The 20,382-nt window shown below is 38.1% G+C and overlaps 1 protein-coding gene and 1 non-coding gene across 3 annotated transcripts in view; one reads left to right on the top strand and one right to left on the bottom strand.

The window, feature by feature from the left end:
* EFNA5 (ephrin A5) overlaps window positions 1-20,382 on the bottom strand; it is a 270,735-nt gene that overhangs the window by 15,705 nt on the left and 234,648 nt on the right. The gene's annotated exons all lie outside the window — the stretch shown is intronic.
* LOC124243150 (small nucleolar RNA SNORD77) lies at window positions 16,680-16,744 on the top strand. Its single transcript, XR_006889644.1, has one exon. It is a non-coding gene; the product is annotated as a small nucleolar RNA SNORD77 (small nucleolar RNA).

The raw sequence follows: 20,382 nt of genomic DNA, 5'->3' as shown, positions 1-20,382 counted from the left end.
GTTTCCATGTGGTTTAACATACAACACAGATATATGCAAATTAGACAGGTGACTGTAGAATTAAGCATTAATATTCCTTTCACAATAAATGCTGAGAAAGTAAAGTCCATTAAAAGAAATGGTACTACTGAAAATATCTTCTAGAATTTAATGAATCAATAAAATCTATTTTGTGTATGTGGGTAGGGGGTGGGGAACAGAAGTGGTGGTGGGAATAGGATAGAGATTAACCAAAGCCATATGGACTTCTTGGAAAATGGTTACCAGACCTTCAAAAAAAGTCTTAAAACAAAAGTCAGCCCTCTTGGTAGGAAAGACTATTCCAGCAACAATTTGCAAGTGGCTATCTGCCTTTTTTTAAAAGCAGCACAACAGCTAATTTTCGTATTAATAACAAAACCACCAGTTATGATGGAATACATCTCACCATTCTACCTTTTGAGATTTAAAAGTCGCATGTTTTAATAGTGTGCTCTTGACCCCGGGGTTTATCAAGCTTACATCCTAAGAGCAACCACAGGAGCTGGCTACACTTGCCACACACTTGCCACACATTTCAGAGTCTCAAGATATAAATTACTGGCACGTTAAGGTCAAAGCCCCAGATGTAAAACCTGGAAACAAGGTTACTAAGTAAAGGTGGAAGCTGTGCAGAAATTTAAAATACCATGTGAATATTACAGACTTTGATAGGGCTCTGGGGGTGTTTCTTTAAAAAAAAACTAGAAAAGGAAGAGGGGTGTGTTTCCCACCTTATAATAAGCGTACAACAACGTACTCCACAAGCTAAAACTTGGTTTCAACACCAGGGAACTATAACAGGGACAAATAATTAGAGTCAAGTTCAGAGCGAGGGAAGTAAAAATAAGTTCCAGCTGTGTAGCCTCAGACAAAAGAGAAAATAGGAGGTGCCGCCCATCACACCCATTGCTCCCCCTTGCCCCATCTCTCTACCCCCTCAGGCAAAGTTCTCACTGCAAATACTAACAAGTATTATTTAAATTCCAGCAGCTGAGCCTCAGTAGATCAATGACTTTTTCTTAGCAACCTCAAATGAATGGCTGAGGACAAGTTTCTTTCCACTGATTTCTAGGAATAAACAAATAGGACATTATCATGCTTTTGTATACATTTATTTGAAGTATGGGCAAACTTACTTGCTTTTTAAAGCTCAGTGACAACAAACTTGTTTCCACTGCTTACTGAAGAAGAGTATGTTATGTCCCATATACTTTGATATCTTTGATATTAAGGCATGACCAAAAAAAATAACCTGGCTTTCAGAGAATGCTTTTAAAATCTCCTCTATAAGAAGCATTTCTAATTCTTTTTAAGGAAAATTTAGTCAGCTTAAATCTCAGGTTCTCAATCTAGACTTTATCTCCTTCTTCTATGACGTGACTGGAGAAATCCAGTCCACATAGTCACGGAAAGCAAGATAACATTTAGATATCATTTTAATTGTTAACAAAACCCTAAAAATGAGGAAATATAATTAACTTCTTTATTGGATATTCTACTATTTTTTTTAAAAAGTCACTGAACATCTTCGAACAGTTAGGAAAAAATAAGTTTCCTATTATAAACTAGAGTTGTAACTATTTTCTGAGACCTGGGCTTGCCTGAGGCCACATTACTGAAATGACTGTCCCATGCCGTTAAGGTCAGATAATTCTTTCTCTTGTTTGTGGTGATTTTGGTGAATTTCACGTGCTATACCAGATAGGTATAATTTGACAAAGAAAAACAGATGAGCAGAACAATTCACTTACAAAAACTCTTCTTCAGCCAGAAGCCACATAGTCAAGGTAATAACCACCAAAAGAAAAACTCAGACAAAAGGCAGAATTCCTAGAATCCCAGAGAGGAACTATTTCCATTACTTCTTCTCCACAGGCTCCTTGTAGCACCTCTGTGATACGCTATTGGGGTGACGGTTAACTTGTAAGCAACAAAAGCCACAAATCCCATTACTCATTTGTACCGTCTAAACAGAAACAATGTTGTTATCATATAGCACTAACGTAGCATGACAGTAAATTATTAATAATCATCACGTTAATACAATTCAAAGAACTCCTAGAAAAAAGTTAATATTTCCTTGAACGTTTCACAGCCACCTTCATCCCTATCCTCTTTGGTGAGGGGCCTTGGAAGGGAGATGGTTTAGTGGTTTGAGCGCATGCATGATGATGGTCTGAATTTTCTCCCTGGTTCACCCATTCTGACTTATTCTGTGCTTTTCAGTCAGCTATTTAGCCCAGCTAGGCCTCGGTTTCCCTGTGAGCCTTTCCCTCTGGAAGAAAATTTAAGTATGACCTACTGGAGAGGAGCTGTAAACTTTTATATTGCACCTGGACACCCAGGTAACAGGCCCCTATAGATCTAGAATATCATTTCACTCCTCCACAGATTGACACCATCAGCTCTGTACGCATTGCTCCCTCTGCAATGCAGTGTCCCTAAGGAAGCAGTCTCTAGGTCTGAGTACGAATTTATAGGAGGGGGAGGGGTCAGGTTATAGATAGTCGTGATAAAAAGTTATTTATGAGTCCTATGGAAAACATGGGGGACAAACTGACACTTTATTTCTAGCCTAAATTAGAAAAACTGGATTCTACCATAGTTTTGGGGTGGGCGTGGGGGGTTCAGGGTGAAGGAGTTTATGTGCAGATGTGCACTGAAGCTGGGGTGAGAGTTTAGAAAATTAGAAGGGGCACTGAAAGACCTTATTCCTTTTGGAAACCATGCTAAGATTCTGTGAGTTCTTTTTTCAATCCATTTTAAGAGTGTGAGCATGCTCTTATATTAAAGGGACACTGACCAAAGACGAGGACATAAATCCTGCAGAAAAGCAACCAGGCTGGGCATTGAGACTGCCTTTGCAGCTGTAAACACTGTTCCACAGCAATGGCAGCAAATAAAACCAGCACAGAGGTGGATGCAAACACTGCTCCATACCCATACCAGTCCATGGATATTATGGCGCTGCTAATGGTTCCTATTCGTGTCTTCAGTATTCTTTTGCATCATATTTGGGTAAATATCTATTTATACAAATCAATTATTTCTTTGGTTGTTTTTCTAAGTCAGTGGGCCACCTGCTATCCAGTGTCTGCCATTTATGGTGGTAAGATAAGTATCTGGGCAGGAGAAGCCATTCATTTGGGCAGCAGAGCCCTAATGGGACCCTAGAGGCCTGAACAAATTAATGTTCTCTCTTTAGAAGGCTAAGTTCTACCAAGGAGGGAGTCATTCAGGTACCAGGATTGTACATTTTGTTTCACACCCAAAATGCTTTCCTTCATGAAGTTTTATGTTGAAAGATCTCATAAAATCAAAGCTAATGATAGGGACTAAATTCTAGTTTGCCCTGGTTGTCTCTGAGTAGGACCATTTCCAGTAAAGTTAACAGCTGTGCATTGCAGGGCATCACCCTGTAGAACAGCAGCCAGAGTGTCTCATAATCTGCCCCAACTTTGATTTCTTTCTCTCTCCCGCTCTTTTCCTTCCTTTAATCCACATTAATAGCTAAACATCATCTCCTCCCAGAACCTCCTCATCTTCCTTTTCTTGTGTGACCTTTCCTTTGCGTGACCTCTCAAAATCCAGCTCCCCCTGGACACTTGAGATATTTCCCCATTTCTCCAACACAAAAATCCTCTTCTGGGTCCTTACATAGACCTGTTCCTATCCCCTTAATAGCACGTACCCCATTCTGTTTGGTCTCAGTGCTGGCTGTTACATCACATCTCTACTAGAGTCGTGAATTCTCTGCGGGCAGGAGACGTGCTGGGTTCTCAGTTCTGGGGAGTCCACTGCTTTTCTGTTCATAACATATGTTCAATAAAGATTTGAAGAAGGAGGCTAAAGGTAACAAAATCTGTGTAGCCTCAAAGTGATTTGTAGACCAAACATGAATGAAGACTCAGGATTAGAATAAAAAAGAAATATGAAGAGAAGAGTCAAGGAAATTAAAAAAGAAAAAAAAAATCCCCTTTTCTGGAAGACTCCTCTCCTCTCTCTGCTGGCTCCTTCTTATGGAATGACCTCAGAAACTGTGACCTAATAGCCAAAGCCCAGAGACGCATACAAAATTCAAGCAGGTTTGATTTTCCTATCTGTGAGTGTGTGGTCCAAGAGATAAGAAGTAAATGAAAGGAATGTGGACATCTTTAGAGCCAAAGATATGCAGAATCACTTCAAATGATCAGCCTGTGTATGATGAGCAGGCTCCTCCAGTAAACAGGAGGATAAAGTCAAGGTGATGGTGGAATGCGGGTGACCACGAGCTTCTTTAAGTAGGGATAGAAAAGTGACACGGGCCATCATGATCAGAGGTAAGAGGGAAGCCATCTTGGCTGAAATCCTCAAGTCATTAAGAAGGCTTGGCAAGTTAAGGTACCTCCAACATTAAATGAGAACCTAACCCCAAAATTGTGTTCAGGGATCTAACTGCCCTTTAGCCACAGCTGAGTTGAAAACCTAAGTACATATAGGCATTTTTAAGACAATCAAAAACCATAAAGCTAGTATTTGGGGGGTTAAGAAAGCATCTGAGAAGCTGGTACTTTAATATTTTTAAATTGTAGGAAAACTTTGGCCATTTAGAGTAACAGATTGGATATGTAATTCCAATTTAAAATATGTCATGAACAACTGATTTAGATTTAGATTTAGATTTGTGACTAAGTGAAATCTTAGTTTTACATACAGTTTAAAAACATTTAAGAGAACTAAAACTTCATCGTATTTTTAAGTTTATTATGATGATAAGAATTATTTAAGTACTTGGGAAGGTTTTAGAGTCCAACAGTTTAAGTACCTAAAATGGAAAGAGAATGTATTAAATCTTTAATGGTTAAAGAAGTTTAATTAACCAGGTAAATGGAGCCAAATATTTAAATTTACTAGTCTTATATAGAGAATAATAAGATGTATAAACTAATTTGAATAGGCTAAATTTGAAATTTTAAAGAATTATTTTTTAATGTGTTACTTTAATAAGTCAAATATAAAATTTTAAATCCAAACTAACCCTTTAAATAATCTTTCTTATGAACAAAAACTATCCTCTGTGCACCAAAAATTCATACTGATACTTCCTTTCAGGTCACGGCTCAAATGCTGCCTCCTGAGAGAGGCCTTCCATGATCACCCGATTGAAAGCTGTCATCCTCTACTCTCCATGTTTCTCTGTCACCTCATCTAGCCCCTTTTATAGGTCCTAGTATAACTGGCAGTTAGAAATTTGTTTGTTTCCTAGTTTATTGTCTAGTTCCCAATTAAACTGTAAGCTTCAGAAGCAGGAACCATTTTTTTTTAATTCTCCACGGTGTTTCTAAAACCTAGCATAGTGCTTGGTACAAAGTAGGCACACAAAAAATATTTTTGAAGGAATGAGTAAATGAATGAAGTAAAAACTGAATAAGCCAGAAGCATTTTGGTCCATATATTACAAAAAATAACCCAAGAGGCCAAGATATTCTAAGAACCTGAGATCTTCATAGATTGATCGGCTATGTTTTTCACTCTCTACAAATATTACTTTTATATTTCCTCTTTCTAAAATGCAGAGCAATCTCATAGCTAGATGAAAACTTTGCCCATTTTATTGCTGCAGCAAACTTTTTGAGAGATTTGTTTACTATTTGACTTGCTAGAAACCTTAGTTTAGCAAGCAAATAATGCACAGATGATACCAAGATGGATAATAAAAGGTTGATAAATTACATTTATAACTTTAACATGAAGTACATTAAATAAACCAATGATGTATTTTTCAGGAGTTTCTAGTACTTTAAAAGTCGACAGAATGGAGAAAAGGATAACTATACTTCAAAATATGTTCCTATTTCTTAAGAACTTTGTGAAGCTAGCATATAAATGAAAGCATTCTATCCACTAGCCATGATACTAATACCAATGTGCTATTTAAAGTTCTAAGGAACTATTTACATTTTGATGCTGACTCTACATGTCATATAAATAGGAAGTTTTTTTGTACAGCTTGGCATTTTGGGGAAAAAGTTCATTCTATTTTTTTTCTGCTTAGTGGAAGAAAAAGTACACACTCTTGGGTCAACTTCTCTTTTTAATCTAAGAGGTCTCAGTTGAAATTAGCTTTAAGTTTGCTAATTACAAAACTCAACAGGGGTTTTTCCTTATTTGGTGTAACTCATATTTCTATTCATTAACCCCAGTTTTAAAAAGATTAAAAAGGCTGAATAGAAACAACTTAAAAGTTTGAAGAACAGCCTTTCCCTGTGATACCTTTAGCTACTTCAAGTGCAAACTTCCCCCCAAACTATCTAATTACAAATCTTTTGCGGTTGTAGGAGGCGGTAAAATTTATACATTTTGAACTTCCCAACTACACAGTGCGGCAGGGAGATGAGAAATCAGTCGATTTTTTTCATTCTATATATTGGGAAAATTTATGTCAACCTCAGTTACAAGGAAATCCGGGTTCTGAAGGGCAATCCTGCTAGCTGCTTTTCGCAGGGCCAAGCCACTGGGCTCAGATGCTTTCATTCTGGTGAAAAGATCATTACCAGGCGGCTCCTGGGAAGTTGGCCCTCCTGTAAGTGCGCTCCTTTGTTATGAATATGGAACAGATGGAGCCAAATCTATCTGCTCCGTAGGAACAAAAACACTTACAACCCAGCTCTCTCTATTAAAGACTCTACTTAGCTCCTTTATACCATTGGCTTTCTGTGCACTGCTGTGAGGTTTTGACTTTATAGAAAAAGGCACTTCATAAAAGCAACAGTTCTTACTCTTAAACCAAAGTGGCCTAAGAACTAAAGAAGATGAATACATGGTTTCACCCAGAGGACTCCTTGGAGATATGCAGATATTCAATTAAGGGTGTGTGTGTGTGTGTGTGTGTGTGTGTGTGTGTGTGTGTGTGTAGGAGGAATACTGTATTCAATTCTGGTAAATGTCTGCATTAAAACAACAGGAAAATATAGCGGAGAGCGATGAAGATGTCATGTTTCTCATTACGAGGATGGCATCTAATTGCTCTAGCATAATAAAATGCCAGAATTTAATTTTGTATATATGTCTGTAAGGCTAGTGAGGGCTGTCTTGTACAAAAAATATGACTGTGCATGACAAAATCATGCGGGTAAATATAATTAGTAATTAGGACCAAACCACAAAATAAAGGCTGTATGATGCTTCCTCACTATGAAAAATAGTAATAATTACACTCAGCATCATGCCAATTTGCTTTTATAATCTAAAAGATGTAAACACTCCAGGTAAAACCAATGCATGCACTTATTTATCAAGTTGATAGGGCGAAACACATCCAAAGGCCATACCTGCGATGTGCCGTTGCCAAGATATGTGTGTCGACAGCTAGGTAAGTCTCTCCGGCTTCTGGGTGTGGATGCACACTGTATATGCACCTCCCCGTGAGAGCAACAGGGGAAAGGAGTGTCTGCCTTATTTCATTGCATTTATTATACTGATACATTTAAAGTCTGGCTGCCTCTTCGGAGATAATTGAAAAAAGAAATTCTGTGGCAGCATGCTTTGATTCTGACTAAATCAAGTCTCCGGGCAAATTTCCTCCTGCCAGTGGAAGCACAGCTTGCCTGAAGTCGTAACCTTTGTTGGAGGAAAGGAACTGGCCTTGAAGCAGATCATGAAGCAGATGTTTTATGCCAAATCAGAGTCTGGGGATACGTAGGCTACTGCAAATAAAACTCTTCTTCTGTCTGTTCAATCATTTCAATTCCCTGCAGTGTGAAATATGAACTTGCCAACAAATGGCCAGCGTGCTGTGCCTCGCAGCAGGGGGGGAAAGTGCCACAGCTGTGCCAGAGACTGGAAAACTCGAGACGCGCATGACATGTTCATTAGTTCTCCTGTACAGCCAGGGCCTGAACCAAGCCATTCTCCAGAACTCATACTCGGGGCAGGAGCCGGGACTGCCTACTGCACCCAAGAGCAAAAGACATGATTTCCACCAAAATGAGACACAGGACGTGTCCTGATCTCTTGCGTGACCCCAGAAGGTTAGTCTTGAAGACAAGAAACCAAAGAGCAGATCTTCTCTGGGTACAAATAGATTGAAAAAAAATATGTCTGCCAATGATCATAGCTTTCTTCTGACTTTATTAGCAGCCTGCTCTGTGAGCAATAAAAAAATGAAATAATGAAATATACTTTGAGCCTCAAAGCATCTATTAGAGATTAAAATGGCCCAGTGCAGAAATATCAGAAAAATATCTTGTCTTTATCAGAAGGACGGAATTGTGGAAACTGGCTCACTTGTTGCAGGCAAATGTAACACTATTTCCTTCTAGTGTACTGGCCTTCTAGATCATTCCATATTACAGTTTCTCCAGAATAAAACAGTTGGTTTATCAAAATTAAAGAAAAGTAAAATTAGACTAACAAGTTTCAATTTGAGGCCCTTTGCAGCATATTTAATATACATATTCACACATACCGTTATAGCTGTAATCCTAGATTATAAATATCCCATATTCAGTTCTATTGTGAGATTTTTCAAAGGTTATTCACATGCTTTCTAGTGCCACATTCTTTCATTTTAATCATGAGCTCCTTAAATAGAAGTCATTTGCATCTGTAAACATTCCCTTGCAGTACTATTTAGCAGTATATTCTCTTTGTGCAGAGCTATTTTAAAAGGAAAATAAACCTTAATATGGAATAACAATCAAACATAGGCATGAAAAGATAAATTAGAGGCTTGAGAAGCCTCTGCAACCCCTTCATGCAATTTCTGAAAATATGTTTGAAGTTTCTCAATCTTAAAATAGCCCAGAATCATATAGTTTATTTTGGATGATGGATTACAGGACCACTACTCATATATTCCAAAGCATGACCTAAATCATAAGGGCATTTTCAAGAAATGAAATGAGTTTGAAATAATTTACTATTTTGAAATGAGGCCAAATAAGTACACATGGTTCAAGCTTGAAATGATAGACCATTATCACAACTAATGGCCAAGTTCTCATTAGTTTAGCATTTCTAAATGAATGCTGTAGTCAATAAATCTGTCGCAGAATGGTTACAAATGATTGTTTTAAGGGATTAATAACAAGACCTATATTTTTATTTTAAGATTCTTTTGGCACCAATTACTCTAGAATATTATTTCTCCATAATGTTTCTTTTTCTCTGTTTAACTTGACCAAATACAAATTAGAAACATGAAATTGTTTCTTAATTGATATAGATAGAGCTTGGTGGGAGGGAACTTCATTTCAGGATGCATAAGAATATTATTATTATAATAGCTGCCATTTATCTACTATTTCTATGCACCAGGCACTGTGCCAGGTTTATTAAATTTAATCTTCAGAACAGTTCTGCAAGGCAGGTATTATCCTCATTTCAGAGACGAGGAAACTGAGGCTTACAGGGACAAGTAGTTAGCCAATGACAGACGTAGCTAGCGAATAGCAGAACGGATACTCAAATCCAAGTCTTTCTGATGCCAAAACTATACAACCTCAGTTTAGAGCATAAATCATATTTTTCTTCATGACTACCCTACTTCAAATATTTGTTTCATAATTTCCCAGAAGCTCTTAAAAGTTCTTCCAAAAAAGTCTGGGGGTAGGTTAAAACTTGGTAGAATGTGACTGTGCAATCTTAAACATTTGCAGTAGATTTCTGGAAGAAAACCGAGTGGAGGTTTTGCCTGCAGAGACATGCCCTCTGCATATTTCCTAATCAGGTGCATGTCAAGAAAAAGCCTTTTAATATCATATTACTGAAACTGATGTACTCCTAAGTACCCGTATGTACCCCTGTAGGAGGAAATATGAAACAAAACACAGTAACCCAAAGTTCCAGAAAGAAAACCGGGAAAGTTGGCAGCGTCATTAGTATATACTCCTCCGTGAAAGGAGCAATTTCTCAGCCTGGCATTGCTGTCTCTGACCTCATGGCATCCCCTGGGATTTGGGCAGCTCTTGCCTGCTCCCACCCCTGTGGTGCCTTAGCTTTGGCCTTGAGGAGAAGTAAATTAGCTGACAAAGTTGTGGCATAGGAACCAAAATTAACATGTAAAGCAGAAACTCCTCTTATCCAAAACCCAACTGAGAGGGCTCTGTCTGGGGGAGGGGCCTGCTGAGCCCAAGCCACTTGCCTATTTACATATAGACAACGGCCTTTCCTGATGCCTCAGAAAATAACAGATGCAGCAGATTCACTATTTTTTACCCTAAATTCAATAAAGATATGGGTTCATTAATAAGGTGGACCATGGGTGACTGTGTCTTTCTACTTTTTCTTTTTCTCTTGCAATGTAGGTATTTGATCCATGAATGTTCTACTCAACAGCATATGTAACATTTTTCTGCACCATCTATTTCCAAACATTCTTCTCCTTAATAGACTGAATCCAAAGGATCCCATCCAGCCAGGGAAACTAAGGATTCTGATCCACTCTGGACAAAGGGACAAGAGTCAAGAGTGATCCTGGTAGAACCTAAGTTAGAGCACATTACTCCTGCACTCAAAACCCTGCAAGGACTCCCACCTCACTCAAAGTCAAATCCTGAATCCTTACATGGTCCACCATGATCCCACCCCCTAATCCATCACACACATGCATTTACAGAGCTCTCCTCCCGTTCATCCTGCTCCAGCCTGTGGGCATGCAACTCTCCTCAGGCCCTTAGCGTTTCTCTGTCCCTCTGCCTGGAAAATCCTTTTGCCAGATAGACACATGGCTTACTTCCTCGTTTCCTTTAGGTCCCTCCTCAAGTGTTAACTATTAGAAAGTCCTTTCCTGATCTCTCTCTCTCTCTCACACACACACACACACACTCTCTCTCTCTCACACTATGTAATTATATAGATCACCCTATATTATACAAAATTATATAGATAATTGCCCTATAAAATATATATTTAAATATATTTATATATATATTTAATATATTATATTATATGTAAAATAGCAATTTCCCTACCTTTATATTCTCTATTCTTCTTACTGTTTTATTTTGTCATCATGGTATTTACCAACTACCTGACATATTTCATATTTATTTAGTTGCTTGTTTATCCCCCACCCCCCACTTCCCAGTAGAGTGTAGGTTCTATTAAAGCAGAGGTTTTGCCTATTATTTTCTCCACTGTATTCACAGAGTCTAAAATCCTATCTGGCCAGTGGTACACATTCAATAAATAGCTGTTGAATGAAGGAAGGAAAGACAAATGAATGAAGGACAAGGTCACCACCAGAAAATGCTTGTTTGCTCACTCATCTACCATAAATGCCCACAAAATCACAAGCTTGGAGTAGAAAAAGTAAAATAAAAAAGCCAATAACTGAGCAGGCATGTGAGTTTCCTGCAATGTAAGTAGGTCCTTAAGCCTGCTATAAATGTGAATAAATGACTTATTTTTCAAGATAGAGTGGGTTTTTACCCCCACATTGAATTAGGATGCACTAAAACACATCTGTATAAAACAAAATGATTTTAAAGTACTTTTGAAAGAGCTTCTACTCATAACCTGGTGGTTGTTTTCAAGGCATTCCTGTGAAGGGTGAGGGCAGATGATGGCAAAATACCAACCAAGTATCAAGGCCAAGAAGGAGGGCACGTTTTTGCTGGTGGCCTTTATTTGGCATAATGCTCAGCAGCAGGAGCCCTGATGGGCCTGAAAATGCATAAGGGGGTGACAGACCTGGAGGCGAATCTCATCACCATCATAATCAATAGCTAAACACTGAGCCTTTTTGCATCCTTACACCAACCTTCAAGCTTAAATCACTGAATCACAAAACTCAAGGTCGTGAACCTTCAGGACCATCTAGTTCAGTCTCCTCATTTTACATGTTTAAGAAACTGAGCTTCAGCATGTCAGAGAGGCCACATAACCTGCCAAAGTTCATCTTACTCAGGAGAAGGATACTGAACAGGCTGATCCGGCCCAGCGATGTTTATCAAAAAAAAGAGAAGTGTTCCCTCAAACTATCTCGGACAGAACTAGGGCAAAGAAATCATCCCCAACGCTCCTCTTAAATACAAAGAACCAAATTATTAGGAATTAAATATTTAATGAATTTATGGTATAGCTAGTTCTGTTAAAATTTATGAGTTTAGTTGAACTTTTTATTTGCTGAACATATTCTTTAGAGTGCATGTAAAATCAATGTGTATAATACATTTATGTCCCTTTTATAGAAAAGAGTATAATTTTACTATGTTAAATAACTGTGGAAGCTTATGGCTACTGCATCTTTGCCTCTGACATAGGGTTGGTCATAGTTATGATTTATTTTTTCTCAAATATATAGTCAGAGACACAGTCTCAATTAAGATATTACTCCTGGAGGAAAATGGGAGGCACTTTACAACTATCTGCTTTATGATTCTATTTCCAGAAAGCACAGTGGTGAAAAGTGGGAGCTGTCTGTGACACTAATTTAAAAAACTAATGAAGTTATAGAACTGTTATTTCTCATAAGTAGCTACCAGCCCCCAATCTCTGCACAGTATAACACTGGATTATATGTGTGCAACTTCAGCAAGGCCAGACCTGCTGCCACAACCCGCCCTCAGAAATACAACACACACATACCCCTTTCCCCCCAGCCCCCTGCCGCCGCCATCTTGCTAAGGAAGATGTTTCTAAAATTTTATCTTGATTCTTGGGTATTAAGAATTTCATCCCGCCCTCAAAGAAATGTTCTTCCCACTCATCTAGAGTTATCTTTTCAAAAATTTCAACTACTTTTGCTCCTTGCAACCATTTTGATCCTGAAAAGTAAATGTTAATTGTAAAAATGTAGATTTTTAGAAATCAAATCATTTTTAAAATGCTCTAGAGCTATTGAAAAGAATTCCATTTCCCTAAATGGAATGATCACTCTGCAACTTATCTTTTGTAAAATCCTAATTTTCATGTGTCATGCTTGTTTAAAATGATATAGACCTGTTTAGATTTCCTCCAGGGGACAAAATCAACATCAATTATTTCTTTCTACCCCATTTCAGTTAAGAACTTCCTCTAGAACAGAAGGCAGAGTTTTAAAAATATTTAGCAGTGTCTGCCTTGTCATTTTCCCTAAGTCTACACAGATCAAAAATTCCAGAGAGGAGGAATCCTCACTGTCTGTGCCTTGGAGGGCTCGTGGAATCCCACGGACTTTCACACAGGTAGCTGTTCCATACTGTATCCATCTCCCTTTCCCTTCATTGTGCCACTATCTATACAGTAAGAAAGAAGAGATACACAGTGCATGCCCTCAGGACCTTACATTTGAGAGAGTAAGATACAAAATTTGAAACTGACACTATTGTTCTGAAGGAAGAAGCAAGGGGTTTGACAGATAGAGGTTGGAGGCTCTGTATCAGATGGGTCCTTTGAACCAAAGGACCTAGTCCAAGGTGCTAAATTCTACATCTAACCTGGGCACAAAGACATTAACAGCCTCCAAGGGGCAGATTCAATTAGGGCCTTTGGGCAATCTGGATCCACTTGCTAATCTGAAGGGAGTACCGGCACAAGGCAGTTAAAAACCATTTACTGAATACCCAGGTCATGTTCGCCCTAGGAATTGAATCACAGGGGTAAGGACTATGCCTCATCATTCATTTTTGGATTACCAGTGCAAGGAGCCCCTGTAGAGCTTCATCCTAGGGTAGCATCCAAAGATGTCAAGGCTTTGAGGACCATTTGGGCCCAGTAGTCAGAACCTAACAATTCAAAGCACTAAGGGTGCTTTCCACACAGGCCTGTGCGTGAGCCAAGGATTCATGAGGGTGCAGTGGAGACAATGCTCAGGAGCAGCTATGCAGGTGGCTTGATGGCTTTATGTAGAACAATGAGATATCCACTGAAAAGACTATTGCGTAGTACTGTGGAGTGCAAAACTGGCTAGTTATTGATTGCAAAAATAAGATTGTCAATGCTCAGGACCAACTTTGAAGGCATATTAGTGAGTGCTTGTCTTCCTGTAGCCTCCAGAATAGTCATTCTTGAGGTATTCCTTAATATTTTCATCAAAGAATGTGAGATGGATTTGAGAATTAGTTCATAAGTAAAATTATTTGGGGGGGGGGGGTTAACTAGTCCCTAAAGACAACTAGCGAAACGGTCCATTAAATTGGGATGAAGTTCAGTAAAACCAATAAAGAATAGAAGAATGGCAGACTAAACATAGATATGTCTCAGGGAAAACAAAACCCACAGCGGACTATAAATTGAATGTGTGTCCTACTGGTCTACTTATTTATCAGATCTATCTAAAGTGTTGTTTTCATGTTTTGGATCTACATTTAAAATAAGACTCCAGAAAAGTGACAAAAATTATATTAAAACTTAAAACAGTTCTCATAGGAACAGCCAGAGGAATGTAAGCAGTATAATTCACTATAAACACATGAATCCTTGAAGGAAGAGACAACTAGCCTGTATTTGTTGCTCATTTCAAAAAGAGGATTAGATGCAAGGATGTGGGTTCAACTATATAGAAAGTCTGATTATGCTGACTAGATAGAAAGGGCTGGGTGATGAATGGTATTAAAATGGATTTCCCACTTTTCATAATGTGGGGACCTGGAATTGGCCACCCCAAGATATGTCTCTTTGGCATCAGGATTATTTGAGGCTGATTGCTTTTGATAAACTGGGACAGGGAAGGAGGCTCTGAGGAATGGAACTTGCCCTTCCTTAGGACACATTTACATTTGTAAGGTAAATCTCTATCTGTAAAAGTTGCCTCCCTCTCTGGACCAGGAAGAAGAAAGGAGATGACCTTCTCTCCAAAAACTCTTAATCAATACCAAAGGCAAGGACTTAAATCTGCATTTTATTGTGCTTCTCTGGTAACCTCCTGTAACTGACTTCCCTCCCCCTCCCAACTTTGGCATTTCTTTAAGGATTAAGCATCTTTCCTTAGGCTAGGAACTGATTGCTGTGCTCACCTGTGACCGCTCAGCTCCAGACGATAGACTAGCCTCCTGCTACGCCCACCCAGATAGCAGACCACTACCTGCTGTGTCCATCAAGCACTGTGCCGACAGGGCACTCTTGTGACTATTGTGGGAGGGACATTTCAATCACATGTGAAACACCCTGTTTGGGGGTATATAACCACTATGTGCACCCCCACTTCTTCGGTGTCCTTTCTTCCTTCGGGAAGAAAGGCCCCGGGCCATGGTTCCTCATAAAGCTTTGTTTAATTTTCTCTTGCTATTCTGTCTCATGTGAATTTAATTCATTCTCCGGCCAGACGAACCCACATTTGGGGAGAGGAAATGTCCTCCTCCCCTACAATGACTAGGAGAAGTATATACTGAGTATATTTTAAAGCTAAATGGGATTTTATAAATAATCTAACCTCATCCCATGGAAGCCAGATCCCTCAAGATGCTCCAATGAAAAAAGCATTCCAAAGTCTGCTAAGTTTAGTGAATAGTACGTATTGTATCACTCTCTTCAGAGAGTTACAATACACGACATCACATTTAAGGACCTAAGAAGTCTTACTGGGGGAAGGGGGAAACACTTTATTTAACCCTGAATTTTCCAAACTTAACTTAAATTTGATGTCAGAAATTGTAACATCTTAATAATTTTCTTGTTTCTTGGAACTACCCTGGATCCTCAATCTAGTGCAACCCCCTCATTTTTACATTTAAGAAATAGACTCAGTTATATGACTAATTCCAAATCTGACTAGAGTTGGGCAGTGGCAGAAATGGGACTTAACCGATTTCGCTGCATTTCTTATATTTTGTTGATGTCAATGAAATAAACCCGGAAATCGATAAAGATGATGTTTTCCATTATTTGCCTGGAGTCTGCTTTTTCATATTATCTCCATTAAAAGAGAGAAAAACAATTACATGTGGGAGAAACCCTAACTGAGTCACATTCTTTAATTTGTTGGACACAGTAAAGCCTGAAAAAGTACTAGGCAAAGATAAAATATTACTGTAAAACAAACTAGAAATATGAATGTTAAATTGATACTCTGTCCTGGTTGCACTTAAAGGATTTATTACATAGATTTTTCTCTTTGTTTTGAACAATTCCACATATTCTACACTACTACTCATCAATGAAATACAACCTTGTTTTGGCCAGTGGTTGTTTTTGCTTATTCAGCATCACTGCCCATCTTCCTTAGGCTAAAAACCAAACCACAACAACCAAAACTTGGAAGAACTCCTCTTTCCTTATTCCATGCAGTCTTGGTGGTATTGTCAATCAAGGTTCTCTTTATTCTTTCCAAAGGACAGCCATATATGCCAATCAAATTCCTTCTCCCAGGAACTTGAATTCTGAGTAGAGTGACACAAAGAATGCAGAAGTGTTAGAGCTGAGAAATGGCTAGGTCTTGAGGAGATAATTCTAATTATCCACTTGCTTCTATGTTCTAGATCCCCAGCATTGCTTTGGTTCCTGTCTCTCCTGAGGTCTTTAGTTAAAAGACTCAATTTCTTTAATACAGAGAAAGTTTCTTTTTTTTGTTTCTTTAAGATACCTGGAATTGACAAATATTGTTTACAAGTGGAGAACCTTAATGAATATTGTATTCATCTTTGGTGTACTTCACAAATGTATAGGGAAGAATCAAATGTTCCTAATTATTCTAAGGGTCACATAGTTGGTAATGAATTATTCCAGAAAGAGAGCTGACATAAAAATGAAAAGTAATATTACTGTGATGGTTGTATAGCTCAGATTGAATCATGAAGAGATATACCATTTATCTAATGTAAAAAAAAAAAAAAAGAATATTCAAGTAATTTAAGTGCGATGGGTAAAAATAGAGCTGCTAAAATACCAGGATTAGATAGGCATTTTGCTTATTTTATCTATAAACAAGGCTTGCCAAAATTTTTAAAAATATGGGTTGGGTGATATCAACCTTGGGCTGCTTATTGATTAATCTGTTTCTGACGGTAGAAAGACTTATACTATCTAGTGTCTTCACTATATAATTTTATCAGGGAAGTGACAAACCACGCTTTTCAGTGACACCTTGAACTAAAGTGGAATGTACAATAAAATACAGATTTCCTCAAATGAATTGCCAAAACCATTAATCTTTATCTAAGGATCCATAGTAACAGTTTGTTCTCAGTAGCAGGTGGGGGAGGGAGAGGAAATGTCTTCCAGAAAGCACTTTGGCAGTCAATCTGGTTGATAATAAAACTTGATGAAACATCTGTGATTAATATTAATTCTAATTCTCCCTTTAATGGATAATTGTGAAAAAGATAATTTATCCCATTTCATTTAGACTATAGCTGAGTTCTTCAATTTAGGAAAAGAACACTTCTCCATGTTTCTCAGGTATGAGACTCTATGGGGAAAAAACAGGTGCATAAAACCTGCCAATGGTAAAGCAGTGTTCTAGTTAGCCCTGGAAAATATTTTGTTCGAATTTAACTGACCACTGCAGACTTGGATGTGACCCAAAGAATGGTTCTCTAAGTGACACACTGGTATTTTTGTATCTTCAACATTGTAGAACATTCTAGATAAACCACCGTGAACTGACTTAATATATTTTGGTCATATTTGATTCTGCAAAGAGTGTGAGAAAAATGCCCTTGTGAGTAAATGACAGTAAGCTATTTCTGACCACCAGTGTACTTCAAAGTAGTTGATGATAGGAACTATTTTTGACACATGCAAATGTATAATTTAAAGTGCCCATAAAAATTTGTCACAGAAGCTACCATTAATTTTGACAGAAACTAGGAAAGTAACTAATTGCCTTTCAAATATCAATATTAAGAGCGCCATTTATTAAACTAGCACTTTAACTCATTTATACATGGAAACCTTGATGCGGAGTGAAGCCTCCTGCCCACATGAACACACCTCATAAGCGATGGAGTCAAGAACTAGATCGCCTCAACCTCATCTCATCTACTTTTCTAAACTTAATAATATTTTTAAAAGGAACCAATTAAATAATGGTCTTATTTTCTAGAAATCAGGACATATTATATGGTTAAAAACATGACTGCTGTCTAATTCAATATATAAGTAAATAACGGTTAAATATACATCACTGTTGACCTTTAATCATAACTAAATCATAGCTCCATTTAGATATACTCCTTTTTTATCAGACTCTAATAAACATCGGGGAGAAGAAAACATAAACTGACAAGCACGAAAGGTCACAGACAATAGGCACCCCCTTCTTCAATGCACCTTTCAAAACCCTGATGGTACATAAATAGAATATTACAGAAACTCCTCACTATTTTTTCCTTTCTCCTCAAGTACACATTTTCCTTCTAAACTGTTGGTCCAAAATGAATATTTCTTATCACTTGACATCTTGCCTGTTTCCTCTCTATTTTTTTGTGGCTTTCTGATGCTTATCCTCAATACACAGCTTACCACTTTGTAAAGGGAATTCATTTCATAACAAGAAGTCAGAAAAAATTGTTTAAGAAATACAAAAATCCCAAAGGGTTACCTTTGTTCTTGTAACAAGGGGTTCTTGTTTGAATTAGCCTGGTGAAATTTTAGCTTATTTATGGATGAAGCAAATGAGACACTTGCTTGGTGAGGCAGAAGGTTTTGTTCTGACCATCGTCAATGCGCTGACTCCTAGAATCTCAGTCTATCTTAGGCTTTATCTTAGACTAGCTTGGTCTCTCTCTCGCCAGGGTTCCCTCGGTTATACAAACATTCACAGAACAGAGACTGCCTTTTCTCAACACCGATGCTGCTGTTCCACTCACTCAGACCCTCCACTCCCCACTTCTTCCATGTCTGCAACTGACTCATCTATCCCACTTTTAGCCAATCTTCCCGAAGTGTGGTAGGAAGATCACCTGCCAGAAAAACTGCTGGAGAGCTCGTTAAAAATGAAGGTGCCTCCTGCAACCTCATAAAATTTAACGAATCAGACTTTCTGGAAGCAGGTTTTTAGAATCTGCATTTTTACCGCCCTTTGCAGGTAGGTCACTAAAGTTAGGATAGTGAATTAAGCCCTGAGACCAGAATTCCACCTTGTCCCTCAGATCAGCACTTCACATCTTTAATGTCTTCCTCCTGAAGCAATTTTCTCTCTCTCTTTTTTACGGACAGTCTCAATCCTGTAATTTACTTTATTTCTCTTTTTGCCATTATTTATTTTTCTCACATTGGACTGTGAGCTCCTGGAAGACAGAGATTAACATTGAGTACTTTCTATTGCTGCTCTATGGTGCCTGCTACATTGGGCTGGTGGGTACACACAGCTCAGTAAGTACTGTTGGGTGGACTAATGAGAAAATAATACATAATACTGAAGTGTATCCTTCTATAGCTACTATAGATTTTCTACAAATTTAATGATGCACAAGTACTGACAGCCCAAGTAGAGTTTAATAAATGGATTTATGCGGCATTTTGAATATAAATATTTCAGGAAATAGCTGCAATAAATCTTCTAAAATGGACTTTAATAATAACTAACACATTGTATCAAAAGGTCAGAAATTCTGCTATTTGGTTAAATTAATAATCCAGCAAATGTTATTGATTTAGCAATTCAACTTAATAAAAACATCATAAAAGCTTATGCAAAAAAAATTAAAACTCTAACTATGGCAAAGAAGCTGAAGGGAATATAGAAACAACAGAAATTCAAGTAAAGGGTATTACAATCTCTGAGATTAGAAAAATTTCTTCATAAGCACTAGTACTATTTATGGAATAAGCTTCTGAACACTACTTGCCATACATGGAAAAAAGCGAAGAGCGTGAACATTGGAGCCAGAATGCCTTAGCTCAACTCTGGACTCCATCACACATGAACAATATGATTTTAGACAAGTTATTTGACCTGCCTGTACTTCACTTTCCTCATCTGTAAAATGGGGACAAGGATACCGCCTAACACATCGCTGTGATAACATAGGGATGAGACCATATATATAAAGGTGGAATGGATAAGTGTTCACTACCTGCTAGCTATGATTCTATAACCAGCCAGCACCTAGCTCTAAAACCAATTTCTATGTATTTATATGATAAGGCCCAAATGAGTTTCCCCTTCAAAAACATACTACTGCCTTTGGCCTTTGGAATTTGATAAGCTCCAAATTCCTCAGACGAGAATTAATGGCCCTCCATAATCTGGCCCAATTTATCCAGTTTTATTTTCCAAGTATATTCCATTTCAGTCAGACTTGTTCTTTTCATTGATCCCAAAGTCTTTGTTGTTCTGATCTCCTTGTCAGGAGAGGGGAGGGAGGTGAGAGAGGAAATCCACCTGAGCTGTGTGAAGCTTGTTCTCTGGAGAGCAGCCCGGGGATCTCCCCAACTTTGGCGATCGCCCTCATGAACCAGTGCCCTGAGTCCTTGTGTGTAAAGCTGGGTGATGCACACAGCTGCTGCAATTCTGGA

Source organism: Equus quagga, chromosome 7 (assembly GCF_021613505.1).
Source record: "Equus quagga isolate Etosha38 chromosome 7, UCLA_HA_Equagga_1.0, whole genome shotgun sequence".
Taxonomy (NCBI): domain Eukaryota; kingdom Metazoa; phylum Chordata; class Mammalia; order Perissodactyla; family Equidae; genus Equus; species Equus quagga.
This window is presented reverse-complemented; position numbering and strand designations above follow the sequence as displayed.